The 14992-nt window shown below is 37.7% G+C and overlaps 1 long non-coding RNA gene across 1 annotated transcript in view; it reads left to right on the forward strand.

The window, feature by feature from the left end:
- Window positions 1-5511: 5511 nt before the first annotated feature.
- LOC106027450 (uncharacterized) overlaps window positions 5512-14992 on the forward strand; it is a 61230-nt gene continuing 51749 nt past the window's right edge. The window contains exons 1-2 of the long non-coding RNA XR_001201048.3: window positions 5512-6239; window positions 6481-6720. This is a non-coding gene — a long non-coding RNA (uncharacterized LOC106027450). The remainder of the gene's footprint in view (window positions 6240-6480; window positions 6721-14992) is intronic.

Here is a 14992-nt window from a genome sequence, read left to right on the forward strand (position 1 = left end):
TTATTAAAAATTAGTCTCCTTATACCTTATTTTCCTCTTCCTTTGTCCCTCTTTCTCCTCTTCTTTCTTTTCTTTTGTTAAATCGTAAAATATACATCCATAAAGTGTTCCATTATAACCATTTCTAATGATCCAATTTAGCGGCATGAATTAATTCCACATTGCTGTGCAGCCAGTGTCACCATCCATTTCCAGATTGGTAGAATGCCTCGTAACTGAAGCTCCACAGCTATGAAATGCTAACAGTCCATTCCACCTCCCCGCCAGTCTCTGGACCCATCATTCTATTCTGTCCATGAATTTGACTACACTATTTATCTCCTGTAAGGAAAGTCATATTATTTACCATTTTATGACTTGCTCATTTTCATTTCATTTAGCATAATATCCTCAAGGTTCATCTACTGCATCAAGTGTCAGAAATTTTTCCTTTTTGAAGTCAACTAGTATTTAGCTATATTCCAAATTTTGCCTATTTATTTTTTCATTCATTGATGGACTGGCTTCTATGTTTTAATTTTTGTGGATGATGCTGCCATAAACATGAATGTGCAATATCTCTTCAATATTCTGCTTTCAATTCTTTCGAATACTGTACATTTTGTGAGTGCAGCTGAATCATACAATGTTGCTAGTTTAAATTTTTTTTTAATATTTTGACAATCTGCCATCCTGCTTTCCACAGTAGATGTGGAAAACTTTCTTATCATCTTGTACAGGGTTCCATTATTTTCATATGCTCCCAAGCATTTTGCTTTCTTTTTAGTAATAGTAAACATGTTAGTGAGTGTAAGGTAATATCTCACTGTGCTTCTGATTGATATTTACCTAAATAATTAGAGATGTTGAGTATCTTTTAATCTGCATATTTTTTGAAGAACTGCCTGTGAATTCTTTGTCCCATTTTTTATTTATGTTGCTTGAGGTATTTTTATATATTTTTAATATAATTCACTATATTCTTAAGAACTTTTTCCTTTCATGATCACCAAGTGTAAGCTTATCTTCTCTATCCATGATTCTGTCTTCACATTGGTTTATTCTGCTACAGGTACTTTCAGGGGAATTTTTAATCTCATAGAAATCTGCTTGAATCTGTCTTATGGATTCCATTTCTTTCCTATATTGGAAGTTCATGGTTTCCATCATTTTCCTAAGCTTCTCATACTTTAAAAAAAATCTATGTCTGCGCTAGAGTCATTAATCATGTTTTCCATTGTGACCACTATCCGTAAAGTTATACGAGAAATTATTTTTAATTTGATTTTTTTTCTAGAACCTTGTTCATTTGCTTTGCTACTACTCTAGAAAGGCCAGGTAGGTGGGTGGCTTTTGGATTGTCCCACCTTACTGTCCCCTAGGTTTGCATTTGGTGACCTGGATGTCTGGGGTTGCATTTTTCTCTTTTTTAAATTTATTTTCATTTATTTATTTATTTATTTATTTATTTTTAGTTTCATTCCTGAGTTGATGCTTATAAATTACCTATGATGAGTAATTGAATTGCTAGTATTTAGAACCCTTAATGAATGATTGCTTCTCAAAAGTGTCTTCTAGATATAGCTGGCTTTTCAGTTTTGGGTCTGTTGCAAGATCATAACTCTTCAGTTTATTGGGAGTGAGACGTTGCAGCCTTGGCTCAACCCCTGGTTTTGGGGCAGTGGCCCACAGTATTATTTATGATTGTCAGGCAGTATCTGTCTTGGCATACCAGGAAGAACAGCTGGTTAGAACAATTATGTCACTTTGGCTAAGGTCGTGCAATAAGCAATACCAATAGCATGAAACACAGCCTAGGAAATGACAAACTGAGATAACTATTATTTTGCACCTTTAACCACATAAACTAGATTTGTGGTTACATAACAAAATCTAAAACAAACCAGAAAACTGTGTGCAGTAAATAAGCCCTCAGCATTGCCAATTTTACTCTCAAGGGAGAAATTTTAAAAGGGGTTAGGGGAATAAATAGAGAAATAGAAGAAGAGGAAGAGACTAAAACAAGACTAGAGGACCAAAGAGGATCACCCAAACTTTGGGAAACTGGTACAGAAGTCCTGAGGGAAAGAGAGAAGAGAAATAAAATGAAGAACAGAACAACAACAACAACAACAACAAAAACAATTACACAAAAACCACTAGAAACCACATTCACATTTATAAAACAAGCTCAAACAGTGAAACAAAATGGAACAAAAGAAGAGAGAGAGAAACAAAAAATATGTACACTTCCAGATTTGTCTCTGCTGTCACTAGTAGACAGCATGTGAAGACAGAGTCCAGGTCTACGCTGAATTGCCCTAGCAAGCCATCAGTAGCTTTACAGCAAGGTAGTGGATAATCTCAGTGAGCCTGCACATTAATATCATCTGATGTTCAGGCTGGATCCTGGTCGTGAGACTGGAACTCTACCTGTTCAGCCTGCAATAGTCAGTGTACCTTCTTCAGGCTTGAATTCAGCTGTGAGCTGCTAGATGGAGCCAGCAGTTCTTTTGAGTTCTTAGCTCACTTGTCCCCTCTCCAACAAGTCTTCTGGCCAATTGTCTTTCCTTTGGGACGGCTAAATCCATCCCACTGACTAGTCAGTGCAGTCCCTGGTGTTCATGGCTGTGTTGCACTGCTGCATCTCTGTGGAGACCTTTGAGGCTGCCAGCAGTCACCATATGTCAGCAGGTTTGAACTGCTTCTCCCACACGGTGAGTCCTCACTCAGGAAGAAGGCCTACCACCTCCTTATTTGTTGAAGTTTTTCTCTTTACACTCTCTGTGGGCTTCTCACTTCTACCCTTCCTGGGTCCAAGGGACCTGCTACCATCCTTCTTCTCCTCCTCACATGGCTGTATTCCAGAGTTCACCAGATCTCAGAGAGGCTCTTTCTCTGCTGCTTATTACTCTACCGTCTTCTTGGAAGTACACAAATTTGCATAGTATTTATGATTCGTGAATGTTTTCTTCCATTACTTGTGATACCTTTTCATGCAGTCTTTTGATGGGTAACTTTAAAATTTTCATCAAGTACAATTTCTCTATTTCTGTTGTTGTTACCTATGTCTTTAATGTCATATTTGCCAGTTCTAGTGGTATAAAAATTCCACTCGATGTTTTCTTCTAAGAGCTTCATAGTTTTAAATCTTTGTTTTATGTGCCTTAGTCCATAGTGATAATTAAGGATCTGACTCTGGCTTTTTTTTTTTTTTTGTATGTGGATATTCAGTCTTCCCAGTAGCATCATTGGGAAGATTGTCCTTTCTGCATCAAGTGGTCTTAACACCCTGGTTAGTAATTGTTTGACTCCATCTACAGATTGATAACTCCACTGTACTGTGTTCTCTTGATGTAAATGACGGTGTTTTGCTAGGTCCACATTGTTTTGATTATAGAGGTTTTGTGGTTAGTTTTGATGCCAGGAATTGAATCCTCCAGGATTTTTCTTCTTTCAAGAGTGTTTTGGATAGGTTTTTCTATTTGTGCAAAAATCATCTTTGAGATTTTTATATAGATTGTATTGAGTCTAGAGCTTCTCTTGAGTAAGTAGTATTGAGAAAACTTAAGTCTTTTGTTCTTGAACATGGGTTAGGTTTCCATTTATTTATGTGTTTAGTTTCTTTTATCAATATTTTATAGTTTTCATTTTCCAAATCTTTTACCTCTCTAATTTCTAAGTATTTTATTATTTTTGATACCCCTGAACATGGAATTATTTTTGTAATTTCTTGAGATTTTTGCATTGTTCTATAGAGAAATGCAATTGATTTTTATATTGACATTGTATCCTATTACTTGGTTGAATTCATATATTCAAATTGTGTATGTGTGTATGTGTATAGCCTTAAAGACTTCTTTATGTAACATGATGCCATCTGTGAAAACATGCTTTTCCTCTTCCTTTGCTATTTGGATGCCCCTTTGTTTTCTGTACCTAGACTTTTCAGAAACATGTTGAATAGGGCAGTGAAACAAGCATCTTTGCCTGGTACCTGATCTTAGAAAAGTTTTCCATCTGACTCTATGGGATATGATGCTCATGATAGGTTTTTACTACGTCTTCTACTGTTTAAGTAGTACTCCATTTTTCTTAGTTCACTGAGTATTTTAATCAAGAATTTTGTTAAGAGCTTTTGTCTGGTGTCACTTGAAATGATCATGTATTTTTATCCTTCATCATTTTTTTCTGTTGAGTCATTTCTTTTTTAAAAAATTATTTGTATTAGTACATAAGTGTACTAATACATAGTATTATTGTGTACTGTGTACACACATAGTATGTACTGTGTACTAATACATAGTACATAGATTATATTCTTCATGGAGTTAGTACATTTACATAACACATCTTAGTTATTTTTACTTCCCTTCCTCTTCTTTGTCTCTTCTCTTTCTATCTCTTGGTTCCCTTCCCTTTTGCAAAAGATCTTCTCTTTCATTCTGTTAATGTCCTTTAATGCATTAATTGATTTTTATATGTTAAACTATCCTTGAATTCCAGCAATAAATCCACTTGGTTATGGTGTAGAATACTTTTAATATGCTATTTTGCACAATTTTCTAGTGTTTTATTAGGATTTTTGTACAAGCATGTGTAAAAGATACTGTTCTGTAGTCTTCTGTTCTCATTGTATCTTTGTCTGGCTTTGGTATTACAGGTCTCTGAGAATGAATTAGGAAGTGTTACATCCTGCTCAGTTTTGTTTTGTTTTTAAATTTGTGAAATATTGACATTAATTCTTCTTTAACTGTTGGTAGAATTCTTCTTTAACTGTTGTTTTGTTTTTAAATTTGTGAAATATTGACATTAATTCTTCTTTAACTGTTGGTAACTATGTATTTTTAAAAACAATTCTACGAAATGCACAACAGCCATCATGTACATGGAGGAGGTTATAGTTAGGATGAAAAGAAGTTTGAAAAGCTTTGAGGGTTTTCAGGTTAGCTGGTTTGCCTCTGTGACAGTTCCTTGCAGTGTGTACAAGTCATCCTTGTGCTGCCTTGAATCCCTACCAAAAGACTGAAGGCTGAGTTTGGCCTTGTTGGTGTGGCCTGGCTGATGATCTGTCTTTCTCTTGTTCTTTAGGAGTCCTGCAGGATGAGTATTTTCTCACAGTAGATGACTCAGAATGAAATGTAGCTCTAGACATCAAAATCATTTCAAAAAACAGCAATGATCCAGATGGACTAGCTGTGTATTATTTAAAAACATTATTACTGATCTTAAGCCAACCCTTTTAATATTTTGTTGTTCATTTATTTATCAGTACTTATAGGATACCCAGAATAATGCAATTCAATATAAACCTAATATGCATTACATATGAAATTTAAAAAAGGAGAGATGGGAAGTTCTTTTTAATAATACATTTTTATCTGTCTAAAATATTAGCATTTCAGTATTTAAAGAATGCAAGTAGTTAATGAGATATTTTGCCGTATTTTTCACATTAAGTCTTTGAAATCTCCTTTGCATTTTGAACTTGTGGTAGGTATCAATTTGCCATTTCAAAGGCTTAAAATCCACACATACCTAGTGGCTGCCTTTCATATACAGTGCATCCTTAACATATTTGGTCTTGAGGACATAACGTCTAGAAAATGTAGTCCTCAACTTTGCCTAATTGGCAAGATAAAACACTAAAATCCGGATAATAGCACTGAGTCCCCTAGAAAAAGCTGCATGGCAGTATGGACGATTCAGAGTCTGACCTGTGAGCCCAGCCCTCCATGTAGCAGATATAAATTGTTTCATTAACTCTCATTTGTTTGAACTAGTTCCTATGGGGAGGCCCCTGAGCTGGAGTTTGGAATGGGTCCCAGTCTATCAAACATTGACTTTTTGCTTCATGTGTTAGGAGAGCCCCTGGCAAGTTCACATTTAATTACAGGCTGTTCTCTGGCCACAGTCCTGTGAGCTAGGATTTCATCCTCCCAAGCAATCCTTCCTTCTTCCCCTGAGGGCAGAACTGCTCACCTGTCCTGGAGATCGCTCTCCTACCAGGTGCAACACTGCTCCTCTCTGAGGTAGCACCAAGGGGTGGGGTAGTGCGGCATACAGAGAAAGACAGGAAGATAACATTTTTATTTTCTTCTTTGTCCAGATTTTCCCTCACTTAGCTCTGGAAAGCAGCATCAAGAGCTCTGATTATTACTGGAAAGGTCATGAGATGGGCTTCCATCTGTCCATCCTGTCCCTGCCCTGGTCCCTGATCATGCCCATCTGAGGGAGTCCAGAGGCACCTAACATTTATGGTAAGGCTCCTGCAGTTAGACAAGTCTCTGTATCTCCCAGGATCTCTATGTGAGGTGGGAGATATTCACACATATCCACCAGAAGGCAGAAAGAAAGAGGAAGAGCTGTTTCTCCTGTTGAATTTCTCTTCTGGCATTGCCTGCAGCCAAAAGAGGAATGGGAATTTGGCAGAGTGAAAGTATCTCGTTGTACCTCCTCACCCCTCAGTCTCACCTCCTAAGACCTTTTTTTTCTATCTAGGTCACTTCATACTCAGAGTCTGCACATTCTTTTCCTACTGATGATGTGGAAGAGACTTGGAAATGTTCCTTTCCAGGAGATGACTGATACACAGAAAGATGGGGTCAGATGAGGCCACAAGACCAGAGCCAAAATCTTACCCAACTCCTTCAGGCAACATTGTGACTGTAGGACATGCTGCACTGATACAGGAGTGGTCTTGGAACTACCCAGGTTCTACCATTGATAGGCAGTGTCAAGGTGGGTAAGGGGGCAGTGTGGGAGGATGGGATGGGCCAGCTCTCTGGAAATTCTACTAGTACTTGTTGCCATGTTCAGTGATCAACTGACTGTTGGTGGTAGTCTGGTCTAAGGTTCTGCTCTGATACCTCCTACCATTTTATTTTTAAATGTTACACTATTGATACAGATTTCTTCAGGAATTTTATACATAGCATCCATAGGAATCAGATTGGGAGTGTGAAAACTGCAAGAATCACAACTATTAGCTAAAGGGGAGCCAAAGTAAAAATACTTCTCTTTTTCAGGAAAATTAAATAGAAGAAACCGTAGTCCCACAGTCCCACAGTCCCACATTCCTCCAAACTTAAAATTGTTATTATGTTGGACATCAGTTGATACTCTTTATATTGGAAAGAAATGGTAGAAAAACTATGTGGGCCATAGTGTCTGACACATACTGAATTATGAGGAAATTATTATTTCAGCTGAAAATGCTGTTTTTTGGGCAATAAATAGATGCCTTCTTTTTTTTGCATGTAGAAAACTATACATTGATTACCTAATATTTGCTTAGCCTCTTTGAACATTTAATTACTGCATGTATATATGCTTTTTCTTTGTAGTATTCCAGGCTGCACATACGTGTGTGTGTGTGTGTGTGTGTGTGTGTGTGTGTGTGTGTGTGTGCGTGTTTGTGTGTTGGAAAGCCAGTATTTACTCCATATAGATGGAACTAAAAAAATGGAATGTAAAGCAAAAAACTTGAGGTTATATAGTTGCTGCTAATGCAGGAGGAGGAGTGTGGAGATGATGAAGATTTTTGTGAGTTTGCTGTTCTGTGTTTGAAGGTTTTGGGTGAAGACACAGTGACCCTGCTGAGTAACTGAACAGGGTGCATGCTGTTGCTTGCTTTGAAGTGAATGAGTAAATTGGTCAGGAGTACAAGTGGGAGGGAAGTTGAGGTTTAATGAAGGAAGGCCATTATTAATGTTTCCATGGTTTTAGCAGTTTAAAAGTTGGGAGTTTATACAAGGTTGTTGGTTGTGGGGAAAACAGCCCACAAGCATTCAGACATGGTTGAAGTTTAGACTCCTAGTCTTTATTTTAATATGAAAATACAGAGCCCAGGCTTCTAAATCACATAGCAAAGGAATCACTTCATCTCTTGCAGAATCTGAAGGCTAATGACTACTTCGCATAACGGCACGCGATTAGGAAATCTAAACCACTCGCCTCATGTCCCAGTTATCTCCTGGCTTTTCTTGGGAGGAAAAAATAACATTATGATTTAGATTTTTAAAATTCCTCTGTCAAAAAGATTTGTATTTCTATATCCTCAAATTTAGGTGTAACCTAACACATGCACTAAACAGCTCTATCTTTTCCTAGCTTTCTTAAGATGATCTCTGTATCCATTCTGTTTGTATGTGTATAGAGTTGAACATGAAAGACTGCATTTATTTGAATGGATGATAGGATTAATTTTTCTACTAGAGGTCTGGCCCTTGATTCTAGAATGAATGTAGATAAAACAATTGGCCTCTCTCTGCCCTCTAAAAAGTACACTAAACTCATATCTGTTTTATTTCTAAAAGTTACATTGTTTTCTCCTTTTAGACAACCAAAATACTCTATAAAGTTAATGCTGCATTATCAATAGTAATTAGAGGTACAGGGTATGGAGACTTGAAAATTAAAATTTTCCTAATACCCAACATTTAAAAACATCTTCTGCTTAGCTCTTTAAATATAAAGCAAGGATGAAAGAATGTGAGATATAACATGAATTTAAATGCGTGTACCTGGGTTCAGGACACTTAGTACCAAGGACCCTGGATTTGAATCTAGTCTCTTCTAGTTACATGGTGAATGAAGGGAAATTTTTAAGTACTTGAGTTCTCTTTTCATCATTGGTCAAATGGTGAGCCAATACTAGTTTCTTTTGGCTGTTGTATTAAAAGAGATGAATAATTCATAATCTTTTGGACATTCTCTCTATGGTAATCTCAATTCTGTGTGTTACCTGGTAGAAAGGAAGAGGAAGAAGTATTATTACACTTGATAGACTGAGAAAAAATAGTATCATTCACTCTGACATTATCAAGAGCAAACTAAACCAGCAATCTTCATTGTCTGACCTCCTTCAGTTACACTTATGCCAAGGCCCAAAAATTACTATTGGTGAGGCAGAAATCAATAAAAGCAAAATGCTTATCCTTATGCTTCTTGCTCAGACTTTTCCAATCATGGTGGTCAGTCGGGGAATATTAACCTGACTTTGACCTAGAAAGCTAAACAAGCAAGGTTTTTCAAAAAGTCCTTTCTGGGAATTGTACATTACCAGTTTGAATCTTTGTAAATTGTGGGAACTGGGAATTTCTGTCTTCCCAATACTGGCCTCTCCCATGATGACATGCTGGGAAACAGAATTTGGAAATCTGGAAGGAGAAATGGAACAGTGGCTATTTCCTCAAGACTTAGGGCTTTTGTAAAAGCTCTGCTCCAGGTTTCTCTTCCATCTAGCTCTACTTGGAACATGGATAAAGAAAATCTGTCACCCACCATTCCTGTCTTATTCTTCTCTAGGAGAAGCAGATCTGTTAGCTGTGTCATGGTTTAGGTCTAGATGTCCCCCCCAAAGTCTCATGCACTCATAGGTGGAGGTTTGGGGAGGTGATTGGATCTTGGCAGCGTGACACTCGTTAGTGTCCACTGGTGATACTGTAGTTGATTTGGTATTAGGAAGTGGGTCACTGGGTGCACTGGGTGAAAGGTTTAATCTCTTCTTGATGCCTCCCTTCACTTGCTTTCTGATTCCTGCCTGTTACATCATGAGTTGCTTCTCAGCAATGCCCCTATGCCATGCTTCTGTGTCTTGGAGCCATCTACAAACTGTGAACCAAAATAAACCTCTCCTCCTTTAATTTGTGGGTGTTGGGTACTGTGCCTCAGTGACGAGAAAGTGATTCAGATGGTGGTGTTGCCTAACATTTATTTTTTTGCATTATCTACACTGTAGAATGAGTTGAGCATCTCACTGCTTTCTCACACTCTCTTGTGTCCAAACCAGTATTGCAGAGTTCCTTGCTCTCTATCCGAGTGTGTGTCACTGGGATCATGCATTTGGCCTTGCTCCCTGCAAGCTCTGTCATGTACAAAACCAGTGCCCACCTCTCTTCTTGGTCTATCCCTGGCCCTGCCCTGAGCAAAAAGTTGGAATAACAGGATTGTTGTTGCATTCTGAAAATAAATTATTGACATTCAACCAGGAGAAATGGAGGAATTAATGATCTGAGTAAAAATAGTAGACATAGTATCCGAACATATACAAGTATCATAATAAAACTGAGTCAGATGTCAAAATTGAAGGTCTAGTCTTGGTTTTGATACTAAGTAGCATCATAAATATTGTGCAGTAACATGATTTCTGTGGACTTCATGCCCTTATTCATAAAATGAGATTGTAGAGTGACTTGCCATGAAACTTCTCAGCACCATAATTTGCATGTTTAAGTCCAATCTCTGTCTATACTTTAGTTGTTTGATTAGGGAGTACAGTATTTATATCTTGGTTACACAAAGAATATCCTGTGTTCTTCAAGCCTGGTCATTTTCATTAGCACACTCAACACCAAAAGCACAATTTTCCACCACTGTGATGACTCCCCCCACCCAGCAGAGGATTTTTCTCATAAAAGCAACTGAAAAAATTGAGGTAAAGAGGACTTAGTGTCATACCTTTTTTTGGGTCTTTGGAAAGAAAAGCCCATGTAACTAAAAAGTCTAGTGAGACGAGCTTAAGGCTAGATAGTGCTTTTGGAATCACTTCTTTTGGAAGCTTTAAAAATGGAAGCCATATATTTAGGTATTCTCTGAAGACAGGAGAATTTTAATTGCCCTCCCAACGTCTGCCTCTCCAACTTAGCAAGTGTGCAGATGCTTCTCTTTAACTTAAGCCCTTGTTGATAGTTTATGGATTCTTTTCAGAAAAAAATATGGAGGTGCTCATGAAATCTAACAGCACCATAGTTGGAAGACAGGAGTATCGCTTTAGAAAGACTTGTGCGTATGCCTGTTCCTCAGAAAGATGAATAATGAGCCAGCCTAAAAATAAACATATTTGTGAATTTGTAATTGGTTTCTAATTAACCGTCCATGGAACACTTTAAGGTGTGAGCTTTGCATTGTATGGAAGCAACCAAATGAAAGCTGTTTATAAACTTGTATATTTTCCAACATAAACATCACTTCTGGAGTCTATCATTTTTATATTAGTTTATATGTAACATCACATGAGATCTTTTCTACATTTTGTTCTATCCATATTGTTTGCTAGGCATTCCTATTTCCTGGTGGTAGTGTTGTCTCTGTACATTCCAAATTGACACAAACCGGAGTTACCGTATTTCATACTTGTCAAGAGGTAGCATAAATACTACACAGTATCATTATCAGGGCTCACAGTTAGTATGTGTTTAAAGCTGTTTCAGCTTTCCCATTATATAGCTTTTAATTGAATGCTTCGTATTTAAAATGGGGAAGTGTTTCTTTACTTCTTATTTCTTATCTTTAACCCTCATTATTGTCTCTCACCTGAAATAGTTTATTTCTGTAGAGAATCTCTACACGAGTAGAGGTAGCCCTGAGGACATTACATCCACGAATAAACCAAGTTATTCAAAACATTAGGTATACTAAATGTGTTTTCAGCTTATATTTCACAATAGGTTTATTGAGGTGAAACACTTTCTTAAGTCAAGGGATGTCTACATTCTAGACCAAGTTTTATAGTACCTTCTGTGCCTAAAATGGCAGGAACTTCATGGCAGATATGGTTCAGGAAAGTAATTTTCTTAATTCAGAACTGTTCTAAAAGAATTCAATTGACAGGAGCATGTACAGATGAACTTACAACAGTGTCTAACCATTATTACACACGATGCAGGCCACATATACTCATTAACTTCACTCTACACAGCAGCCCTGTCATATGGCCACTACTGTTTTTCCATTCCCAATGAAGAGGCTAAAGCATACGAGAACTCAGCACTTGCCAGAATCCCAAAGCTTGTGTGGGTTGCAATCCAGACCTTCTGGCTCCATGGAGGCTGTGCAGTGCTGCTTCAGAGCCTTATGACTTAATGAGTTGTGGCTCCCTGAGAACTTTGACTTTGGCCTCAGCTGACTTAAGAAATATTTTCGTGTGTGTGTATTTATTTCCAAGCTTATATTTTTTCATTAATTGTTAAGTAGTGAACATTTTTTAAGGACAGTAGTTGTAAAATATAACTGGAGGCATAGTTAGAGGGTTGGAAAGGATTTGAATCATTTAGAATGTTTAGAGAAAGCTCTCTTTCGGCATCCTTCCAGGAATTCAAAGTTTTAGCTGGGCATAGTGACCCGAATGTTTGGAAAGAGTGAGAGGTTTTATGTCTATGAACATGGGTGTCCTGCGTCTTTTTGATCTTCAGCTCGCACCACTTGTGATTTAAAAAAAAAATCCTGAAAAGATGAAAGAGCTAAACTAAAGGAAATGCCATGTAGTTACAAAGGACTAGAGTTTCATGACTGTGATTTATATAATGTCCACGGTTCTTATGACAGTTTACATGAGGCTGTTTACCTTTCTCTGCTTGGAAATATATTTTCCTTTATATTTAATGATATTCTATCTTTAGAGCCCTTTTAAGTATAATGATTACAGGAAGAAAATAAGCAAATGAGATTCTTTTCATTCTAAACTTTTTCCTTTGGTCTTTAGCATAATTTAAATGCCTGTGCACTCAGTCACAGCCACTCAGCAGATGTTCACTGAACACCTTTGTAGAGCGAGACCCTCAGTTAGACCTCAGGAATGAAAGATGGGTAAGAGGCCGAGTGTGTGTTCAAGGCATTTGTGCTGTGGTGGGAGGAACTATCCACAGTTGTTCACAAAGCAGGTTAGGAGCTGCTATACTAATAGACTGCAAATTCTACATGTGCAAAGGATGGAGGATGCATTTGTGGTAGATTTGAGCAGCTGTTAGAGCTAAGTCTTTTAAAGGATGAATTGTGGGATTGGAGATTTGAAGATACAGGGAGGACCCAGGACAGCCAGCCAAGAGTGCTATAAGGATGGGAATAATTAACATCGTACACTGGGAAAGTGCAAGTCCATTGCCAACTTAGGTCCACTGTGAAGGACGTGCTCCTGATACTGAGGGGCTCCCGTCTCACCCCTACTAATTATTGGGTAGAATTAGGGAGAGGGAGTAAGGAAAATATATGCTGCCTACCATAACCCAGCGACATGCAAAGTTTTCTGCCATTTGTTTCTATGTCATTTTCATGTTTATTTTTCCTCAGGAAAGCCTATTTTCCTGCTATTACATTACCTAAAAGCCTGTATCAGTGCTTTTTAGGTTTATTTTTTCTTTTGTCACCCATCCATCGGCAAGCATGACAACAGCATAGGGGTTGTGCTTCAAGTTGGTGCCTACCGTTCAGTAATTTAGCCTTTTGTACCCAGACAACAAATGCTTGTGTTTAAATAACTTATGATTCCTGGGAAACTCATAAAGTTGGCTGACATTACATTAAATAGTTGATCCCTGTAAGAAAGTTTGCAGATTGTGAAGCTAAGTATAAATGGTGTTTTATGTGTTTTGACTTACTGTTTCTTCAATTATATTATACAAAATTCAGCAGACTTGTCCATGTCCATGATGAAAATAACTTTCCTGTTGTAAATCCCAAATACTATAAGCTACACAAGGGTGGTCATTGACAAGTATCAGCTGATATTTTGCTCACATTTTTCAGCAAGACTCATAGACCTCTACTATATTTATTCAGAAAAAAATATTATAAAATAAAATTTCCCTCATGCTAGTTAATATAGTTAACTCTGTTCCTTAATGATTTAGTACTAGTAAGATATGGAGCATGATGCCAAAACACTGTGTGAACACATAAATAACCAAATAAATGCACAATTAAGAGTTACATCTGAGTACACTGTTCACTGTGTCCTAATTCAGAGAAACTAGAAGATAATTTGAAGGTATTATCATCAACTTCATACTTATTGGAGGATAGTTCACTTCAGGAGATAATACATGATTCTTAGCATGCAATAAGAATCCAGATCTTGCAATATATTTCACCCTGTGACTTATGATTTATTGAATCGAACTAATAAACAACGTTGAGTGGTGCAGTGAGTGAATTTAATTTCATGGATAAAAAAGGAAGTGAATGATCCTTCACCGTACCAAATGAGTGCAGTTTTCTGCGTGGTGGGTGTAGTTTTTGTTACATCTTTCCCTCGCTTTGTTCCCGTCATCTGTGAGCCTCACCCTTTGTAGCTTGTTTGGTCCAAGGATAGTACTTTCGGGGAAGAAATCTTCTGGAATTTAAGTATAATTACATCCAGGATGAGAATTCTGTTCAATGTAACATCTTTGGCTGATCTAGTAATTTCCAGAATTTTGTCCAGACCTGAAAGTACTTCCAGTGCCCTTTGCTAGATGCTGTTGATCTGCATGTGTTCCTTCTGGGGTTAAGCTGGGCAGGGTTTTGGTTTTTTAATACATTCCAGTGGGCATAATTATATTGGCTAGGAGAAGTTCCCTTAATTGACTTGGTTGTAATAAGAATGAGCCAGTCCTCTTGCTCTCAGTATTTTTTTCTTTTTAAAACCAGAAATTAATAACCTGGTATTATCCCCATTAATGTAGGTGACAGATTCTGCCAAGAGTTGTTTCAAAAAGTATCTTCGGGTAAGATCTGGACAGTAGAATCATAGCAAAAGTAAGTCCTTGTTTTTCTTTTAGATCACACATGGACAATTTCATAAACTAAGTCTCTAAATTTGTAGTTTATGTGCTAGTCATTTGGTAAAAAGCATTTATTTAAATTTCTTTTGAATATTTGCTTCTACTGTGAGGACACATCCCAGCCTGTTCTCCTTGTTCTTGGGACCTTGTGTAAGGTGTTCCTGCGATGCCTAGTCCTGGAATGAACCTTTTTTGTTACATGTCTGTTAGGTAGAGTGAAATCTGCCCTGGCAGGGAATAGTAGATGGTGGATGGTCCCCAGCAGGGAGGCCTGGGCTAGACTTCAAACACTGTTTCCCCATCCCAACAGGGCAGAACATGTTCTCTTTGGGTTGGGAAGTCACAGCTCTAGCCCCTGTTCCAGACGGCGCTCCTTTCTTCTTCCGTCCCAGGAGCTGTGGAATCCAAGTGTGACTGCCAGGAAGAATCCAGAAAATCCAGAGAGCTTGAGTGTAGGGTCTTCCTGTGGCCTG

This window comes from Cavia porcellus, unplaced genomic scaffold (genome assembly GCF_034190915.1).
Source record: "Cavia porcellus strain 051 isolate PalLab524CR breed Dunkin Hartley unplaced genomic scaffold, mCavPor4.1 scaffold_13, whole genome shotgun sequence".
In the NCBI taxonomy this organism is placed as follows: Eukaryota; Metazoa; Chordata; class Mammalia; order Rodentia; family Caviidae; genus Cavia; species Cavia porcellus.